Here is a 22618-nt window from a genome sequence, read left to right on the forward strand (position 1 = left end):
GACAATAATAATTTTCTCTCTTTTTACATCAAATACGTAAAATCAATAGTACATAGAATATTATGAAGACCAAACCTAGTTACACATTTCAACAATTATTGGTTGCATAAAACAAATCCCTAGAAACATCCAATCATAACCCATTTTATCCAAACGGATCAAGCTAAACCAATTTTCATAGAATTTCTCCTTCGTGTTGAATTTGGTAACCATAACCAAACCACACAAAGACTAGACTCAAAGAACTTATGCAAGAAGATGATGGACAAAGAAGAAACTGTAATATGACGTATCAATCTCAATACTGTAAATTCCTTTTTATTAGTGGATATAGCAGACCTTCCAATCTTCAGATATAGTTTACTGAGAGCGTAGCACCTTACTATATCATTATACAGTTGACAGGCACATTGATGGGTTATGGAAGTGCTACTGTAAGAGCAGTAGAAAGTAGCATGGGCTAAAATAACTACAAAAGGTTTCAACAGCATTGCAAAGGCTGCCACATTTGTGGGATGAAACTATATCAAATTATTCCATTGATCATAGAGATCGTTGTAAAGAGAGTTTTAGTTTTGTAACTGTTCATACCTTGGAATGTAACTTTGTTAGCATTGGAAACATCTAATCTTGCTAGTATTATAAGCCTTTTTCACTAAAATAACAGTTGCAGGAAAGATTGTAGTAATAAAATGATGCATCTACTTGTGATTGACAGAGGTTAACATGAATTGTTATTATTGCCTATATTGTATTTGTTTGAAATCTAAACTGAGTTGATACAGAAGTTCCCCAGACTCTTTCATAGTTATTTTTCATATAAAATAGATGGTATCATGGTTTACAAGTACTCCAAGAGAAAAAGATCCAACTTAACCTTAACCATGGATCTAACGAGCATCTAGAATGATCTAACTAAACCAGCTACAAACCTCTTGCTGCTTAAAAGATCCAGGGTTAAGACAGATCTATGCTAGTTTACTTTTATTCCAGTGCTTCAAAGTTTGCAATGGAAATAAAGCAGGATGAGTTAAGCAATACAGATTGGCATATTTCCAGCAACATGACTAACATAGAACACCATATAGGTAAAAAAGTTAGCAATGTTATGTCTTTGGTCTATCTACTCTGTAATCAAGTTTGCAAGAGTATGTTACGAGTAATTGTCTCTAAGAAAAATTCAGTTCACTGCAACTAATTATATATGACATCTGATGCTTTCCAAAATATTCCAAATAACAAAAAAATTGGAATGACTTGTGCACTCTTCCATTACTATATAGCTGAACATGGCATTTAGTATTTATTTTGTTAAACCAAATGTACTGATGAGGAAGTGAAAGTGTTAACGGTAAGAATTCCTTATTAATGTCCCAATATATGATACAATGGAGATATCTCTTCTCCTATAGGAGAAAAGCTACGAGGGCCTGTCATCTTCAACAGAAGACATGAAGAAACTGGGTACAAATGCAAGACAAGTGCATGCCCAGGTTCTAAATAAGAAGTAAAACTTCAATTTACAACAGGATTATTTCCAATGATAGATCAAAGTGAGATTTTCCCTAGGTATTAGCCCAGGTATGAAAACATAGGTTTAGCTAAGTATCAACGAGATGTACTCTTCTTACATCTAGTTGTTGTTTGTATTGACCATATTTATTACGAAATATACTTACTTTTTCATTTCATTTTTGAAGAAATCGTAAGATAAAGCCAGCCAGTAATAAGAAACGCTGCACTTAAAACTCGTTTCTCCTGAAATGAACATAAAAAAGGTACGTCAGTCCAGCAAAAGAAGAATGAAGTAATTTTGGTATCCAGCTCATTCTCATGACTTATGATTATATCACTATAAATAAATATATATAAGTTCTAGTTAATTTTCATCCAACTTCACTAACTATAAGCTAGTGAAAACAGGAATTTATTTTCCATCATCCAGACTCTGGTGTAAAGGTCATCTGATGTGCAGGTATCAGGAAAATTCACATCTAACATTAGCAGAATATGCTCATTTAGTTTCCAACTTCAACAGAAAGACTAATATCTAGACTATGGAAAACACCAAACAGTTTCAAACCTGGAAAATTTGAATGTTCCCTTCCAAAAGCTCTGCTTGACACATAAGGGCCTTATTCTGTCTAGACGCACAATAATCGCAGAAAAGATTGGCCTGACACATGGGTTTCTATCCCAACATTCCTCAATCAACCTGCAAGATGAATAGGTAAGCCACTCTTAACTTTTTTCTATATAGTTTAGAAATAAATAATATAATTATAATTGCTTGAAACAAGGGTTTGCTTTTATGCCAAGATACTGTAGACAAAAAAGCTAGGTCAAACAACCCTCCTAGGATGGTTTTCCACTCAAAAGGACAAGTTAACAGATATTTATAGGTTCAACATTTCGACTGAAGATGAACAAGATAATTCACAGAACATAAACATGAATCAATATACATCCAGCCAAAGTTGAATTGATTGTCATAAAACCGCAGACCTACTTACACAATTTGCCGGTTTAAAATTACAAATGTTTTACAATAAATCCATTTAAGATTTAACATGTTTCATCTAAGTAATTCCAATGCTGTCTCATGTGACCCTCCTATTGTAGACTCCAATCTCTCCTCAAGAGAATGATACTATGTAGTCATTTGGACATAGGACAACGAACTCAACTAATTTTTGCTGTTGAATGCATAGATTAAAGACATCGGAGTTCAGGATGTCCGAAAGAGATTTGTCCAGGACAATTATCAAAGAAATTTCAAAAACTTACTCTTTTAGATCACTTGGATAATGCTTTGGCTTGTGTTTGAATGCCGGTCTCTTATCCTCCAAAGCCATCAGTTTGGAGACTTCTTCTGGTGATTTTGGGTGGAAAGGTGGGGTTCCTTCAATCATCTGAAAGCAAAGAGACAAAGCCAAATAGATTGAGAAGATTCAAATTGGTAATGGTCATTGAAATCCCTGTTGCCAAAACTGCAAAATGAATAGAAGACCTGAGGTGCTAATGCAAATCCTTCGATTTTTCCAGTAGCAATAACTTCCCATGGATATATAGAAGTATTCCTATAAATACAAAAGTCGGCAGACAACTTGAAAAGAAATATAGGAGCATGGAAATGCATTCATGACCCAAAGTTTAATTTCACTTTTTCAAACATTGGTTAATAATTCAATTTCAATTTAACTCTAGCTTGCTAACAATTATATTCACAGTAGTGCATGGCATATGACCATGGAAAACTACACCTGTAATCAAGCCCAAAAGCACACGAAAGCTGGAAAAGAGTCTGGGCTCTGGAAAATTAATAAAGACCCTTGCTATCAATTAAGTTATTTGATATCTCTATTTACTAGGCGAGTGCAGCACCAACAATGCAAATACTCGTACAAAAAAACACAAGAGAGCAAGTATTAGAAAGAAGATTGCCAGGATTGTACATGTACGTATACACTCATTTGTATTAAGAAATATAAATAGAGTACAAAATGTTGATGATTATAGCAGCAGACAGGTACTTCTGCACAGACTTAAGTGTCAAGCATGAGGGTGTCATCCAAAGTCTCCTTAGCATACTTGCTCAAATTATTGAGTAAGTCGCTTTTGTAATTTAGCCGAAGTATAATTTAGGAAAAACACATAATTAATTATGTTGGCTATTGAGCTAAAGAAATTAAGGAAAAGTAAATTATTTACTTTAGTAAATTTGTTTTAATCTCAACCATTGATTTCAAGTGGGTTAGGATTTAATCTTAGCCATCCATCACTTTGGAAATTAAGGTTAGAGATTTAGCTCAATGAGAAATTTTAAAAGCAAGGCTAAGGAGAGGAGAACAACACAAGGGAGAGTGTGATACTCAGGGATGAAGAGAAAGGAAGTGTCATAGTAGTGGAGAAAATTCCAGAGAAGGAAGATTGAATGGAGGCCGAGGCCATACTAATTTTCTGAGCACCATATTTGTAGCGGGTCACACGTGTGAACGAATTTCAGCTTCAGAGAGGCTGCACGAGCGAAGGGTTTGTGCAATGGAGCCACACATGTTACAACAAAGGAGAGATTCAAGATGGACATGTGAGAGAGGTAGCACGTGGGGCACATGTATGATTGCTGTGAGAGTATGAGACCGCACATGTCAGTGAGTGCCAACTTTTAGAGGGCCACATGAGTGGAGAGAAGGAAACAAAGGTCCAGATCAGGTTTTCTCAGGAGATGGTAAGCTAAGTTCTAAATTGCTATACATTTTTTGGTATTTTGTCTATGGGCCATTTCCCCAATAAGGAAGCCCTCATTATTCAAATAGTAAGATTGAAGAGTAATTGGAGGGTTATTTGCTGTGTTTTCGCTATTTAATTTTCTGTTAAAAATTCCAGTGTGTTTTATACTCATAACTGCAAAAATATTTTTTGTGTATAAAAAATGATTGCTATGAATTAAAACCAGATTTGGAATTAAGAAATTAACATGGTATCAGAACAATAACTCAAATAAGGAGATCATATTTCATACAGATTACATAAGATTTTTTTTAATTTCCAGTAATAGATTTTCCTTTGGGTTTCTGATTTGGGAGATGGCTGCAACCAGTTTGAGGTTTGAGGACAGGTTGGATGGCACATCTAACTTCATCCCATGAAAGGCGAGGGTTCCATTGATTCTCATGGAGAATGGCATATGGAATTTTGCCAACACCAAACTCACCCTGCCTACAAATGCTGCAGAATTGGTCATCCACAATCAAAAGGATGTGCAATCCAAAAGGATTATCTTGGATGTGGTGAAGGATCGTGTGATTTCTCACTTATCCGAGAAGAATATAACAAGGGAGTATGACAAAGCTATACTAGAGTGGTAACACCATCAGGAATATGGTGCTGAGAGAGAAACTCAGGGGCACCAAGATGGCCAGATCAAATATCGTGACCTCTTCCCTTACCAAGATCACATAGGTTCGTGATGAGTTGGTTGTAGTTGGGGAGACCATGACAAATGGGGAGATGGTAAGTACAACCCTAAATGGTTTCGCTAAGCCATGGGATCCTTTCATCAAGGGCATTGTGGCACGAGAGAAACTTCTTGATTGGGACAGACCGTGGGATGATTCCATCCAAGAAGAGATTTTAGAGGAATCTCTATTAGGAGGCTAGCACAGGGGAAACAATGAGAATCTTTCTCTTGCTAGTTAGGCAAGGAAGGGTAAGGAGAAGGTCAACAAGGATACAGGTGGAGAGGCTAATTCACAGGTTGGAAAGAAGAAAGGTCTAAGCAAATCAAAAAGCTTTGTGTGTCACAAGAGTGTCCATTATGCGTCACAATGTCCAAACAAGAAGGGTAAGGGAAAACTTGAAAAGCATAGCAAGTTGCAACTTCTGTAGATACTCGAGTCAATGAGTATGTTGCGAGATTTGAGGAATCCTCATTAGTGTCTTGCCTTGCTAGCAGTATAGCCAAAGGTGCTTGGTTCATGGATAGTGGTGCTTCTAGGCACATGATGTGACCACGAGAGACGACTCAGATCTACATGTGGTGCTTGGAAATAATGCCAAGCATGGTGTAGAGGGAGTTGGTACCATCCAATTTCAACTAGAGTTAGGATGTCCTTTGGAGGTGACAAATGTATTATATGTTCTAGGGCTAACCAAGAATTTACTCTCAGTCTCAACCATGGAGGACAAGAGGTATGCGGTCTATTTCTGGGATGGACAGGTACTTGTCAAGTCGACAAAATCTAGCCTCGACTCATGAAGAGTGATTGGAGGTAGAGAGGGTAACTTATATATGTTGAAGGCTCTGCTTGTGCAAGCCCTAGTTCATGACAATAACAACCTATGTGTGTTATGGTATAGGAGGATGGGTCACTTGCATCATAGAACTATATTGATACTAAGGGGGATTGTCATTGGTCTTCCAGAATTCAGTGTAGAGCAGCAAGGGGCATGCAAGGGATGTGCACTTGGAAAGTATGCCAAGGCTACTTATCCTAGCAACAAGAGCAAGTCCATGGGAATATTGGATCCAGTACATACAGACATGTGTGGTCCTATGTCAGTAGCATCCTTGAGCGGTTAGTAGGTTATAGTTACTATGCAACCTTCATTGATGATTTCTCTTGGAGGATGTGGATCTACTTCATAAGGACTAGGGATGAAGTCTTTAGTCGGTTTTGAGAGTTGAAGGCTCACGTGGAGAATCAAATGAGGAGGAAGACCAGAGTTTTGAGGTTAGATAATGGGGGTGAATATACCTACAATGACTTCGAGAACTTTTGTAGAGGCATGAATCAAGAGGGAGCTAATGGTACCTTACAATCCACAATAGAATATAGTTGTTGCGAGGAGGAACAGGGTCATCATTGGAGCTGCCAAGGTGGTGATTCAAGATCAGAATCTGCCCATGTTCCTTTGGGCAGAGGCATGCAATATGACATTGTATGTGCAAAACGAGAGTCCTCATAAGGTATTGTGGCAAAAGACTTTTGAGGAGTCATTCGTAGGAGTGAAAGCGCAAATTGGGAATTTCGCATTTTCGGTGGTCTAGTATATGCCCATGTATCTTTGGATTAGTGGACCAAGCTAGAGCCCTTGGCAGAGAAGGCAACTTTCATGGGTTATAGTGAGACTTCAAAGGCATATAGGGTGTATATAGTAATATTCTATATTATAATGAAGAGGAAGGTTGTGGTAAGTTGGGATGTCAGGTTTGAGGAGGGTTGGGCATTCAGGAAGTCACATGAACCCCATCTAGCATTGACAAAATACGAGTAGGAGGCTCCAAAGATTAAGGAGAGACCATCACCGCCCACAATAGAGGCTTAGTCTTTATATTAGGAGGAGTTAAAGGCTCCTTCCAGTTCTATCAGGAAGAGGTTGAGATGGCTAGTGCAGGCACTACAAGATGCTCAGGACCATGTAGAGGCTCTTAGAAGTACTTTCAGGGAGAGCAGGTCTCCAAGAAAGCTTCCTTGTTACATGACTCTCATGAGTAGCATCATTGATTCCAAGCCTACTAGTTTTGAGGAGGCAACAAAGTAGCAAGTTTGGAGGGATGCCACGATAGAGGAGTATGCATCCATCATGAAGAATGATGTGTGGGACATTGTACTGAGGCTAAAAGGGAAATCAGTTGTGAGCTCTAGATGGATCTACAAGATCAAGCATGTTGCAGATAGTAGCATCAAGAAGTACAAGGCAAGGTTTGTGGAAAAAAGGTTCTCTCAGAAAGACGGAGTTGACTACAAGGAGATGTTTGCTCCAATCGCCAAGTATACTTATATTTAAGCTATTATATCTATTGCTTTAGAGATGGAGTGGATGATACATCAAATGGATGTGAAGACAACCTTCCTCATTGGAGTTATTGAGGAGGAGGTGTACATTGAGCATCCTCAGAGCTTTGAGGTACATGGGAGGAATTATCATGTGTGCAAGTTGAAGAAGACTTTATACCTAAGTTGCATTGAAATGGATACAGAAATGAGATTTGAAATGAATGCAGTGAATTTTCAAAAAATTTGGATATGATACGGCAGGGAAAGGACACACACACACACAGATATATATATGACAAAATAAAAATGTCATATTACCATTCATCTTTTTGAATCTAGTTCTATATTTAAAAATAAATAATCGTCATCATGAATTCAACATAAACAAATCATCATCATCAATTCAGCATAAACATTGTCATCATCATTAGTGATTATTCTAACATTCAACATATCATCAAGTTTTTGTTTCTGATTTCAATCATCAACATCATCACCAAAGTTAATAATGTTAAATGCACACAACATAGTACAAATTACAAAATGAACTATGACTGGCAGTCTACTATCATATGACATATTATGGCATTCAATGTTCATATTATGGTACTCAATGTTCATTGTTAAAAAGTTTAAAACATCATCATAATTACATTTACATATCATCCAATATGTCTTCATCCATGTAATTAAGGTCCACATCAACATTTGGATCCTCTCCATGAGTGGCAGCATTGCTGCCATGTCCACTTGAAGATGAAATTATTGGTGCCTCCTCACCAAATAAAGTCATATGAGACATGGCATTCAATGTCATATCCAAGTTAGGCAACTTTGGAAACAAATCCAAAACCCTTAAAAATGTCTGAAACGTTTCAGAAAATAGGATCCTGTGTTTCCCAAAAAACTGAAACGTTTCAGAAATAGGATCCTGCATTTCCAAAAAAACTGAAATGTTTTAGAAATAGGATCCTGCGTTTCCAAAAACACTGAAATGTTTCAGTGTCATTTCCATGCCATTTTGTACTCGTTTTCGTTTCCGAAACATTGAATGATGTTTTTGGGGGTTTGGAGTGGACATTTCCTGTAACTTAGCTATATACGAACTCAAGCCAACACTTAGATCATGGTACTCAAGTATTGATGGGTACTTGCTAAGCATGGGCATCACTAAGAGTGAGGTGGATCCCAACCCGCACTACATGTCGGTGATGATCCATTCATATTGGTACTTTATGTTGATGACCTATTTCTCACAAGGTTATGGAAGCTCATTGAAATGTGCACACAGGATTTGGCTTCGGAATTTGAGATGAAGGACATCGACATGATGCATTACTTCTTGGGGTTGGAGGTGTAGCAACAGTCAGGGAAGATTTTTCTTAGGGATGGGAAATATGTTAAGCTACCAGGATTCAAATACAGATTCGGATATGGATGTAGATCCATCAGTTTCTTGAAAAGCCAGGATTTGGATACAACAAATATAAACAATATAAATATATTTTTATAATTAAAAAAATTGCATAAAAAATACACAAGCTTGTAAATATATAACCTAGATATATGACTTTACTATATATATAAAACGGTTATAATGTATAATCAGTGAATTATAATACAAAACTTATGTAACCTCATTAATAATTTAATAATATATAATAAGTATATTAATAATAAAACTATGTATTATATAACAATTATAATATAACTATATTAATAATATATTTCTATATTAATAATATATTTCTATATTAATAATAAATAACTATATTAATATAAAATAATATATTACTTATATCTCTTGATAATTGAGTTAAAAAGATTTGAACCCACACTAGTCAGGACTCAGGACACAAACTGTAATGATAGATGTCGCAACTCCGGCTTGCATTGGCATCGTATCCTGCAAGCATGGGAGTGCTTACCCTGCAATTCAGTTTCCTACGCAGTTAACGTTATTTATTGAAATCAAATATGTATATCCCAGATCTTGAAACATAAAAACCATGGATATTTCCACAAGGTGCAACCATGCATATGGATATTCTGATTAGCACAACCACGATAGAACCATCATAATATTTCCGTTGAACAAAGTGAGTGTTGAAATAGATTGATTGAGCGTGAAGGAAAGGTTCAATCATGGATGTTCCCAAATGGACCAACACGTAGTGCAAGAAAATTGTCAAGAAAATAATCTTTTGTTAAAAGTTGTAAGCAAGAAGCAGTTGAGTGGAGGGATGACCTCGTAAATAGATTTTGCATTGTCAAATAAAAATCGTGGGCGAGTCTTAGTGGATCCAAATACAAATCCATATCTGATCCGGGGATCCATGGATACAACCCTTGATCCTAATGAATCGAGTAACATAGGAAATATGCAATTGATATTCTGAGGTTCAAGATGATAGACTGTAGGCCTATGACTACACCTATGATCACTAATCTAAAGAAGTTCAAGTGCTTCAGATTTAGAGTCGATGGATCCCACTTTGTATAGGTGGTTGATTAGTTCTTTGATGTATCTAATCAACACTAGCTAGATATACGCTTTTTTGTGAACACCCTGATCTATTTCATGGTGAAAGTGAAGTGTGTGCAATGGATTGCAATGAAGCATGTGCTCAGGTACTTGCGTGGTACAACGAAGTATGCACTGACATATGTTAGGAGTGACAAAGTGCAGTTGCAAGGTTATAGAGACTCAAATTGGGCTAAGAGTGCAACAGACAAGAAAAGAACCTCAGAGTGCTACTTTAGCTTGGGATTAGTAGTGGTTTCCTTGTTGGACATTGGATAAACCAATGCTCCCCGTGTGTTTTGCAACATGGACTAACCAACTCTCATGGATCCTTATCTCTAGTGATGCGATCGTTGATTAATACCTGCGGGTTTTGGTCTAACGAAAATCGTGATTCCCAACAAGTGGTATCAGAGCATAGGTCACGAGTTCGATACTCACCCAACTCACATTGGGGGGTAGATTGTTGGACATTGGATAAACCAATGCTCCCCGTGTGTTTTGCGACATGGACTAACCACCTCTCGTGGATCCTTATCTCTGACGATGCGATCGTTGACTGATACTTGCAGGTTTTGGTCTAACGACAGTCGTGATTCCCAAAATTCCCGGTTTAGTAGGAAGCAAAGTTCTGTGGCACTCAGCTCAACAGAGGTAGAGTATGTGAAAATGAGTTTGGCAAGTCCTGAAACTATTTGGCTTTGCAAATTGTTGATAGGATTATTTGGTCATGAATTGGATCCTACTATCATACATTGTGATAATCAGAGTTGCATTAAAGTCTCGGAGAATCCAATGTTCCATGATAGGTCCAAGAATATTGAGACAAAATATTACTTCATCAGAGACAAAGTTTGTGGGGGGGGGGGGGGGGGGGCGCAGTGAAGGTTCATTATATCTCCATAGATGAGTAGGTTGCAATTATTCTCACCAAGCCCTTGGTGAAAGGGAAGCTTTTCTTCTACAGAGATAAGCTAGGAATGGTGCAAAATAACTTCTTGCTAAGAGGGAGTGTTGATGATTATAACAACAAACAAGTACTTTTGTATTGGATAATTGTCAAGCATTTAGGATTCATCCAAAGTCTTCTTAGCATACTTGCTCAATTTATTGAGTAAGTTGCTTTTGTAATTTAGCCTAAGTCTAACTTAGAAAAAACACATAATTAATTATGTTGGCTATTGAGCTAAAGAAACTAAGGAAAAATAAATTATTTACTTTAATGAATTTGTTTTAATCTCAACCATTGATCTCAAGTGGGTTAGGATTTAATCCTATCCATCCATCACTTTGGAGATTAAGGTTAGGGATTTAGCTCAATGAGAAATTATAAAATCAAGGCTAAGGAGAAGCAAATGATATGAGAGAGTGTGTAATACTCAAAGGCTGAAGAGAAAGGATGTGTTGCAACAGCGGAGAAACATCTAGAGAAGGAAGATTGAGTGGAGGCCAAGGTTGTACTAATTTATTGAGCACCAGATTTGTTGTGATGTTCCTACTAAGAAATTTTGCTAAGTAATTACCCATTTTGCCAATTTTGCCATCGTAGACTTAGGAAAAGTGGGTTAGGAGGACCCCACTTGACATTTTTGACTTGTGAAGGCTCCAACATAGGGAAAAGAAGGCAAATCGATCTCTTAGTGGGAAGTGGTGGCCACCCCAAGAGGAATATGCAACCCTTGGAGAAAAGCGCATTTGCGAAGAGAGGGAGAGGAAAAGGGGGCCAATGTATGGGGCCCACATGGAGAGGGAAAGCTCAATGATAAATAGGAGGAGAAGACATCATTTTGGGGCTTTGATACTTTGACAAATCAACTCATCTTGTATGCTTGAGCTGTTGAGCCAACTCTACGAGTGTTGTTCAACACATGAGATTTCCGAGGGGAAATCTCAACTCCTTTGGTGGACTTCGAGTGCCACCCTAGGGAGCCTTTGCTACATTGTGGATTTGTTCCGAAGGAGATTCTACAGTGAGATTTGAGTAATTTTGGAGCAGTCTGGGTGTAGAAAGGGACCATGCATTCTTGTGGGGAGTGAGCTTTAGGGCAGGGTTGATTCCGGGAATTTAGGGGCACATTCCCTTGGCGTTTAGCAGCATTTTTGCAATGGATTGACAGGCATATTGGGTGCCCATTCTTCAAGACGAATTTCTCATTCATGGGCATGCGCAAATGTGGCTTGACTAGGGCCTGCACAGTCACTTGTGGAGGCCATTCGTTGTGGAGGCTTGATCGGGAGTTTGGGGTTGAGTTTTGCTAGGGGACATAAGGAGGATTGTTGGGGAGTTTGCTCAACATTTTGGAGGGATTTGGTAGAAGAATTCCTGGTGGTACAAATTACCCAACTGAAGAAGGAACTTGCTATAATTGGGGGTAATTTCGAAAGGTTGGAACTAGGCCCAACCCTTTCTGGGTCTTTGTGGGTTTGTTGAGGAGAGCACAAGGCTCATTTTATATAATTTTATGAGCACTTCAGAGGGGTCAAACAATAGTCTCTTTCCAGCCAGCAGTTGTAGATTTGCAAGCCCAGCGCAGATCTTGAAGGGGAATTACTTTCTAGCATCCGAGCAACACGTTTTCTCACTTGGGGTTTGTCTAGCTTGCTTTAGCAAGCCCAGGTGCACATATTCCACACATATATTGTACATTCCTCTTTGATAATAAAATGGCTCAGCTTGGCACAGTTTTTGGCTAAATTTATGGGTGTCTAATTGCATGTTGAATTTTTGTGTTGCATGTGGAGTTTTTGTTTTGATTATCACTATTAATTCCTAGTAGGAATATTACAGTGGTATTAGAGCACCAGTCATGGCTAAGCCATGGGGGGAATATTCTATGACCACAAAAGAAAAGTAGAACATTACTTACAAGAGGCATAAATACAAGAGTCGGGAGAGAGAATCACAGATTACACTTAATACTGAGACCCCAGAATAGGAGGTAGTTGAAGAGAGCATGGGGGAACCATCAAGCAAAGAGGAGGCATCATTTAATAGTCTCTTGAAGGCTTCGAATGACCTCGCAAAGGGGTAGAAAGAAATGATGGAGGAGCTTAAGCAACAGAACTGTGAAAAGAGTGTCCACAGGGATTTCATGTTTGGGGAGACTTCTAGGGCTTCCCACTAGCATGATCACCATTCCCTTTTGACTCACCCACACGCTTTTAGTGGGCCAACCAGAACCACATTGCCCACGTTTTTACCTTTAGGAGTTGGTGAGCAGGCTGGGCAAGACGAGATGCCCATGGGCGAGTACTTTCAGGAGTGGAAGCCAATGGGGGAGGATTTTCGTGCTACACTATGTTTCAAGCACTATTGCTAACTCAAGCAGAATGACAAGGGAAACGGCACAAGAGGTTCAGGCATGCCGAATTTTGAGTTGCAACGCACCATTGGGAGGATGTACCTACCCACGTTCGATGGTTCTTCCAAGTGCACGGCTAGGGCTTGGGTGGAATAGATAGATACGTATTTCCAAATTAACCAATTGATTGAGGTGGAGGCCATCAAAATGGCTACCTTGCACTTGGAGGGGTAGGCACACGACTAGTGGTTCCATGGGTTGTCCAGAATAGGGCACGTCAGGGTGACTTCTTATGAGGATTTCACATGGAAGGTTGTGGATCATTTTGACAGGAGGGATCCGGAGGCACACTTCCGATAGCTGACTCAGCTCAAGCAGACAAGCAACCTCGAGCATTATATTGTAGAGTTCTTGAGGGTGTCAGTGATGCTGTCAGATTTGTCAGATGCCAAGAGGGTCTACACCTTTCTGGAGGGATTGGTTGAGTCCTTGCGTGGTCTAGTGAGGGTAAGCAGGCCCACTACTTTACAGGAGGCATTGATCGCACAAGGGATTTGTAGGATGCAATTCCAAAGGCTAGGGCACTAGTTCCACCATGGGCTCCTTTCCCACAAAGGGGTCATGACATTAGACCCCCACCATAGAGAGAAGTCCAGGAGCATGGGCAACTAAATGATGAGACCAAAAAAGACCTCTATAGGAGGAAGTTGTGCTTCACTTGCCAGGAGCCATGGGCACCTAGGCATAGGTGTTCCAAGTGCAAGGCCCATTATATAGAGGTGTTTTCTAATAATGAGTCGGAGGATGGTGTAGCACAGGAGGATGATGTAGGAGGTGGTGAGTTGCAGATCATTGGAGGCAGTGGAGGAGGAGCATCACCCCCACCTGATGGAGACCTCTTCAAACCCACTAGAGGGGTCATCACTTCACTGAGGGGAGTCCCCAAATATCTCATGTTGAGGATCAAGGGCACTGTACACAGTCAACGTGTAGTAATATTGGTGGACAGTGGGGCAACCCACAGCTTTATTGATGCACAGATGGTGGAGCGGAGAAGAAAACAGACTGAGAGCTTTGAGGAGTTTTCAATCCTGGTGCAAGGAGTCAAGACTATGCAGTGCACATAGTATGTCCCTAGTCTGACAGTGACTTTGGGAAATTATTCTATGACTGATCACTTCTTTGTGGTCGATGTTCTGGACACAAACATTGTCATGGGTGTCTAGTGGCTCTATTCTTTGAGGTGGGCTAGTACAGATTAGAAGAAGCTGGAGATGGAGCTCACGGGGCCAGATGGGAAGTTGGTGTTGCTGAGATGGATGCACTCGTACGCACCATAGAGGATGTCAGCGCATAGGGTGTGTTGGCATTATGATGCATGTGTTGTACTTGATGGCAACCCTCTCATAGAAGAACATCTCACTTACATATAACTGGATCAATCTACAGATGTGACTAAATGCATGGGATGCAGGACAGCGCAAAGGAATAAGAAGATCAAGTTCTAAGTATGACAAGTTAGCTTTTCCATCAAGTCCAAAGGGGGAGATTGTTGGCATTATGAGACAAGTGTTGTCCTTGATGGCAACTCACACAGATGGTAGATCATAGTGCAGCAGATCAGTAACAAAGAATTGATGATCAGACTACAAAGAATGAAGAAAGAAGAGTATATACGCAGGTTCACTATATACCAAGTAGGGTATACACGCAGGTTCACTATATACCAAGTCGCGTATACGCAGGTTCACTATATACCAAGTAGGGTATACACGCAGGTTCACTATATACCAAGTCGCGTATACGCAGGTTCGCTATATACCAAGTTGGGTATACACGCAGTTTCATGCACGAAAAGCACGTACATGTCGGAAAGCTTACTTTTGGTCCGTGGTAGTTAGTCCTCGGTATTTGAACCTATGGTTTTGGACCGTGGTATCTCGACAAGTGTGTTGATCCCAAGTATTGAGCGCTTGGTATTGATTTATTATGGTTTTGGACCGTGGTATTGAGCAAGGCCTAAGACTATAAAAGGAGAAGAAGACCATTAGGCAAGGGTATCTGAGAAGACAAGAATATCTGATGAAGTATGAGATCTAGTATGCAGGTTATGGGTTGATGATGCATTGCTTGATCTATGCTAAGGGGGGACCTCACCGGTGGATGGAGAACAAGATCTAAGGATAGATCGGGATCAAATGGTTTGAAATGAACTATCTCTATATGATTGATTATGTTTATTCTAGATCTATATACTGATGCATGCAATGATCTGAACTGGGTATAACTTAAGTTTGTAATCGCTGCAAGTCATGATTGAATATTTATAGATCTGTACGCGGGTTGTCTTTGGCAAAAGCGCGTATGTACGCGGGTTTGATTCATCGTAGTAGCATATACATTATGAAGTATAATATTTAAAGTTGCAGATGGGTCTGATTGTTATGGCAGAGTTTTGTAGTCTGTTCTGGTGACTGTGTTATTGATATGGTTTCAGTGTTTCAGTGATTCAGAGATTGATGTTGTTAGTAGTGATTGTTTTGAGCTTCAATGATAGTTATGGGTCCAGTATGAAAATTGGATGAAACGTGGCCTTTCAGATTATGTGTTGTGCTTCAGGAGTATCCAGTCTGAAAATGTATGAAACGTGGTACCTGGAGGAGAGAAGATTGTAGGCCAGCGCCTACGTACTAGTATCTTAGCTAGTACAAGAGCAAAGGGGGTTGGAGCTCCCTTCCAGGAAAGTCTGGAGAACGAGAGAAGGTTGTAGCCTTCTGCAGGTTGTAGCCTGCGTGCTGGTAAAGGACAGCACCAGTACATTGTAAAAGAAGTTTCTTAATAAAGGAAGATAGAAACGAATTGCAGCAGATGGTTTTCACCCACATTGGGTTTCCACCTTATATCATGGTGTTCATGTGTGCTGCTTATGTGTGTTGATCTATCTGTTTTACTGCTACTATTGACTGTTAATATGACTAATAATGTTCTGATGCATCCATTGAAGATCACATAACTGAATCATGAGTTTAATCGTTATACACTAGTTGCAATAGACACAGTCGCGTATATATGCGGGTATACTTAACTGAAGTAGCGTATATGAATCTGAGTATGAAATTGAAAAAAATTTCAATTGATTAGATAATACTGATTCACCCCCCCTCTCTGTATTATTTCCAACAGGGTGGAGGCTGACTTACAACATGGAGATATAGAGTGGGCAGTGGAGCTCAGGATTATAGAGGCAAGGACTCAGCCACGACCAATACACCTAGACATCAAGGAGATTTTGGATAGGTACCCAACAGTTTTTGGAGATATTCCTCCGGGTAGGCCACTTGACAGGAGATTTGAGCACATGATCGAGCTGGAGGAGGGCATGCATGTAGTGATTACCCTGCTGTATAGACATCCCAAGGCATACCAGGATGAGATTGACCATGCTATACATGAGCTCTTTGCCTTGGGGCACATCAGACCCAGATCAAGTCCCTTCACTTCTTTAGTTGCACTGGTGAAGAAGAAGGATGGGACCCTCCGCATGTGCAGCGATTATAAGGCCTTGAACAAGAAGACGATGAAGAACCAGTACCCGATCCCACGCATTGATGAGTAGCTGGATGAGCTTAGAGGAGCTAAATACTTCTCTAAGATTGATTTGTGCTCGAGCTACCACCAGATCAAAGTTTGAGAGCAGGACATCCCAAAGACAACCTTCCAATGCCATTATGGGCATTTCGAGTTTTTGGTGATGCCCTTCGGGCTAACTAATGCCCCTGCTACTTTCCAATCTTGCATGAACCACGTGTTCCGCAAGCAGCTTCGCAAGTTCGTGTTGGTGTTCTTTGATGACATCTTGATCTATAGCAGGACTTGGGAGGAGCACTTGAAGCATTTGGAGGAGGTGCTTCGTATTCTTGAGGAGTGACAATTATATGCCAAGGTGTCAAAATGTGATTTTGGACTGTCAAAGATGAAATACCTTGGCCCCATCATTGGAGAGGATGGGGTGTGTGTGCACCAGGAGAAAATCGAGGCCATATTTAATCAACCTACACCCAGGAGTGTGATTGAGCTACAGGGACTTTTGGGCATCTACACCTATTACCGGAAGTTCATGAAGGGGTTTTCATAGTTGAAAGCACCCCTCAATGATCTAACCAAGAAAGATGCATTTGAGTGGACAAATGTAGCGCAGGGGGCTTTTGAGCGCCTCAAACAGGTGATGAGTAGTTGTCCAGTGTTAGCATTGCCAGATTTTTCACAGCCATTTGTACTTGAGTGTGATGCGCCTGGTGAAGGCATTGGGGTTGTTTTGATGTAGGGTGGGCACCCCATAGCCTTTGAGAGTGAGAGGCTCTTTAGTCATGAGAGGCTCTACTCCATATATGACAAGGAGATGTTGGTCATCATGGATGTGTTGGCCAAATTTCGACAGTATTTGGTGGGCAACAGGTATGGTGAAGACTGATCACAACAGTCTTCGGTTCTTTTTAGAGTAGAGGGAGCTCAACGAGAGGCAGCAGAAGTGGGTCAGCAAGATCCAGGCCTACGATTTTGACATAGAGTATGTCAAGGGCAAGCAGAATGTGGTGGCTGATGCTTTATCCAGGAGGCCTACGACATTATCCCTTATGAGTATTTGCTAGGATTGGAGGGCGCAGTTGTTGGTGGAGTACTCTAAGGACAGGAAGGCTTGTGAGATCTTAGATGGCACCCATACATATCACTGGCTCCATATGATGGATGAGGTGATCTACTACATGAACTAGATCTATTTGGTACTTGGTTCAGAGTTGAGGGAGAGGATTATGCAGGATGTGTATGACTCTCCACTAGCAGGGCATTAGCGGTTCCTCAAGACATACCAAGCTATCTAGGAGCGTTTCTCATGGAGGGGCCTGAAGGGGGATGTTCTAAGGCATGTATAGGAGTGCGATGCTTGTCAGAGGAACAAGGGGGAGTAAACACACCCCGCAGGATTACTGCAGGGTTGTCGACAGTACAGAGGCGGGACTGCATATATGTAGTGGTCGACAGGCTTACCAAGTACGCCCACTTCTTTGCCATACCCTCTTGGTCATCGGCTTCACAAGTGGTTGAGTTGTTTTTAGGGAGGTGTTTAGGTTGCATGGTCTCACCAAGACCATTGTGAGTGATAGGGGCAACCAATTCAAGGGGGAATTCTGGAAGGAGATATTTCGGTTAGTGCGAACTAAGCTCACACCTAGTACTAGTTATCACCCACAAACCGATAGCTAGATAGAGATTGTCAACAAGTGGTTGGAGGGGTTCTTGCACAACTATGTGACCGGGCAGCAGCACGCATGGGTGAAGTGGCTTCACCTTGGAGAGTACTGCAACAACACCACGTTCCACATGTCGATAAGTATGTCCCCATTTCATGCTATGTATGGTTATGATTCTTTGACATTTGCTAATTTGGTTTTTAGATATAGCAGGGCTCCAGGGGCCAAAGACTGGGTACAGGAGAGACAGGACATCCTTAGGGCTCTCAAGGATAATTTATAAACAACCCAAAATCAACAGAAGGTATATGCAAACAGGCATAGAGTCGAGAGGCACTTAGAGGTTGGGGACTTAGTCTTTCTGAGGCTCCAACCATACAGGTAGTCCACTCTAAAGTAGAAGGGAGTTGAGAAGCTCAAATCGTGTTTCTATGGGCCTTACAGGGTGACTAGGTAGGTTAGAGAGGTGGCATATGAGCTAGAGCTCCAACCAGGGAGCAAGGTACACAATGTGTTTCAGTCTCATGCCTGAAAAAGGCCTTAGGACAACAGGTGGCAACGACTATTGATTTACCCCCTTTGGATGATGAGGGACATTTGGGGTTGGTGCCAGAGGCCATTTTGGAGGTGAGAGAGAGGAGGCACAAAAACAAGACCATTCAAGAGTTCTTGGTGAAGTGGAAGGACTTACCAGAGAAGGATGCCACTTGTGAGAGGGAACAAATCCCTCAGCACCCATCATTGCAGTTGCTTGGGGACAAGCAACATCTATGCAGGGAAGACTATGATGTTACTACTTAGCGATTTTGCTAAGTAATTACACTTTTCGCCAATTTTGCAGTTTTGGCATCATAGACTTAGGAAAAGTGGGTTAGGATGACCTCACTTGACATTTTTGACTTGAGAAGGCTCCCACATAGGTAAAAGAAGGCAAATCGATCTCTTAGTGGGAAGTGGAGGTCACCCCAAGAGGAATACGCACCCCTTGGAGAAAAGTGCATTTGCAGAGAGAGAGAGAGAGGAAAAGGGGGTCAATGTATGGAGTCAACTTGGAGAGGGAAAGCTCAATGATAAATAGGAGAACAAGACATCATTTGGGGGTTTTTGATACTTTGACAAACCAGCTCATCTTGTACGCTTGAGCTATTGAACCAAGTCTACTAGTGTTGTTCAGCACACAAGATTTCCAAGGGAAAATCACAACTCCTTCAGTGGATTTCAAGTGCCACCCTAGGGGAGTTTTTACTACATTGTGGAGCCTTTCTGGAGGAGATTCTACAAGGAGATTCGAGTCATTTTGGAGCAGTTTGGGCGCAGAAAGGGACCACACACTCTTTTGGGAGTGAGCTTCAGAGCAGGGCTTCTTTCGGGAACTTAGGGGCACATTTCCTTAGTGTTTAGCAACATTTTTGCAGTGGATTGACAGGTAGATTGGGTGGCCATTCTTTAGGCCGAATTTCTTATTCTTAGGCATGCGCAAAGGTGGCTTGACTGGGGCCTACATAGTCACTTGTAGAGGCCATTCGTTGTGGAGGCTTGATCAGGAGTTTGGGGCTGAGTTTTGGTAGGGGACATAAGAAGGATTGTTGGGGAGTTTGCTCAGCATTTTGGAGGGTTTTGGTAGTAGAATTCCTGGTGGTATGAATTACCCAGTTGAAGGAGGATCTTGCTATGACTAGGGGTAATTTTAGGGTCAAACAATAGTCTCTTGCCAGCCAACAATTGTAGATTTCCAAGGTCAGCATAGATCTTGAAGAGGAATTACTTCCTAGCATTCGGGCAACACATTTTATCACTTGGGTTTTGTTTAGCTTGCTTTAGCAAGCTCAGGTGCACATATTCCACACATATATTGTACATTCCTCTTTGATAATAAATGGCTCAACATGGCATAGTTTTTGGCTAAATTTATGGGTGTCTAATTGTATGTTGAATTTTTGTGTTGCATGTGGAGTTTTTGTTTAGATTATCATTGTTAATTCTTAGTAGGAATATTACATTTGCAGACAACCGCATGTGTGAACAAGGTTTAGCTTTAGAGAGGTCACACGAGCGAAGTGTTTATGCAGGAAAGCCACACATGTAACAACAAGGAGAGATGTATGTTGCATGTGCAGGAGAGATAGTGCATGGGCTACATGTGTGACAACTAGTTGAGTGCAACGTCGCACATGTGAGTGAGTACTAGCTTCTGAAGAGCAACATGAGTGGAGAGAAGCTAGAAAAGGTGCAGATCAGGTGTTCTCCGGGGCTGATAAGCCAAGTTCTAAATTGTAAATTTTCCAATATTTTCTCTGTGGGCCATTATCCTAGTAAGGGAGCCCTAATTATTCAAATAATAAAATTGAAGAGTAATTGGAGGGTTATTTATTGTGTGAAAAATTTCCTTTGTGTGTGCTTCCACTATTTATTTTTCTATTAAAAATTCTAGTTTGTTTTAGATTCAATAATTGTAAAAACATTTTTGGAATATAAAAAAGGATGCAAAGAATTAAAGCCAGATCTGGAATTAAGAAATTAACACAAAAATTGTGGGAGGGTGATAAATTTTGACCATGTTTCCAATAAATAAAGAGGGTGAGTGAACAATTTAGAGTAATCACCCCAAAAAGATAAAAATAAGTACAAAATAGAGAAGTACAAGTTCAATACATGTCAACTAAAGTGTTGTCAATTTATCCATGTTGAAAGGAAGTCGTCCCTAATTTCTACTATAGCTAGGGTACAACCCTTCCAACGAAGGAAAACATAATCCTTGGATCTAGTGTAGTTGGGGTCTCTAGATAGACCCATGTCCCAACTAAAAGAGTGTTTGAACCAATCACAGAATGCCATTTCAAAGAGTATTCATGAAAGAACATTGGGGGAGGTTGTTGAAAAGGAAAACTTGAAGGAGCATGCTAAAACCCAAGAAGGAAGAGCACTAATGTAGAAGGGACATGAACGATGTAAGTAGTACCAAGAGTGCCCCCCATGGAGTCGTGCTTTGAGTAGGAGTGACTAGGGAGTGTGCTTTAGACGAATTTGAGATGTACCCTAGCCTTTTGGGAGCATGGAACATCCTAGGACACTTATAGAGAGAAGGAGCACGCTCCCAAGGTGCTCCTTTGACACTCCTTAATGGCAACGTTAAAATCTTGAAGTAAGAATTAAAAAGGAAAGATGAAGCAAATGTCAACATTTGCATAAAATTTTAACATTACCATTAATTGTTACGAAATGTTTGAGACTAATTTTGACCTCATCGAACTTCATATGGAGACAGTAAAATTTCATATCCCATTCAAAATTCAATAGACTTCACAGCTTTCAAGATTTCAAGATTTATTGCACTGCAACATTTTCCTTGGATTCCATCACATATGAGGGTATGTCATTGACATCTAATCAAAAGCATTGAGTTCTTTATGTACCTCAATGTTCGTGGTGTTGATTTTTCAACTCCTTTGTCATGGCCTTAGCAAAAATGTGCCCTTAACTCAAACCAAAATCACTGATTATGAATGTTAAGATTCTTATACCATATTTTAAGACTTGGATAAGGTAGTTTCATCAAAATTGGGCGGTGTCAACTATGTTCCTAAAGGATCAAGGTAGAGAAAATGTTGAGAAATCCAAAAGTGTGGCAGTTAAATGATTTCTCTTATTATGACATTATCTTGTGATTTTTTCGTTATTATTATTCGTTCTTTCAATTCATCTTTTCTTATCATCAAGACTAATGTCGAGCAACAAATAGAAGAGGGCACAAGATGTAGGCACGCAACTAGGGAAAAACCCCACTCTAGGGGAAAACCCAGTCAAAATTCTTCCTTCAATAGATTCAAAAACAAGATGAAATAACCAAGACCCTCACAACCTAGACTAGAGGCTTCCTCCATCAAGTCATCCTTGTTTGATCTTCTTCAGTTTGTCATTCATGTCATTGCGTGAGCACCGAGTCCTTATCATGTGATAGACCGAATTCTTATCATTGTGATAGCAACAAAATCATCTTCACTGTGATAGCATCGATACCTTGTCACTGCATCGAGACCTTGTCATTGTGGCAGCACCGAAAACTTGTCACTGCTCTTAGACCTTTTCACTGTGGCAGCACTGAAACCTTGTCACTGCACCTAGACCTTGTCACTGTACCGGAATCATCTCTGCAATTTACAACAAAGTCATCTCTTCATTATATTGTGCCTTCACCAAAATTCTGTCTCTCTAAGATCATCGAAAAACTATCTCTGAGATCAACGAAACTCTATTTCTGAGACC

General features: G+C 40.3%; 1 pseudogene across 1 annotated transcript in view; it reads right to left on the reverse strand.

The window, feature by feature from the left end:
• Positions 1-1337: 1337 nt before the first annotated feature.
• LOC149262440 (integrin-linked protein kinase 1-like) overlaps positions 1338-22618 on the reverse strand; it is a 265252-nt pseudogene continuing 243971 nt past the window's right edge. The window contains exons 10-12 of the transcript XR_016259129.1: positions 2788-2912; positions 2084-2215; positions 1338-1748 (exon numbers count right to left, since the gene is read on the reverse strand). The product of XR_016259129.1 is annotated as an integrin-linked protein kinase 1-like (transcript). The remainder of the gene's footprint in view (positions 1749-2083; positions 2216-2787; positions 2913-22618) is intronic.

Source organism: Pinus tabuliformis, chromosome 6 (genome assembly GCF_031772625.1).
Source record: "Pinus tabuliformis cultivar Carrire ecotype Pingquan chromosome 6, CPIR1, whole genome shotgun sequence".
In the NCBI taxonomy this organism is placed as follows: Eukaryota; Viridiplantae; Streptophyta; class Pinopsida; order Pinales; family Pinaceae; genus Pinus; species Pinus tabuliformis.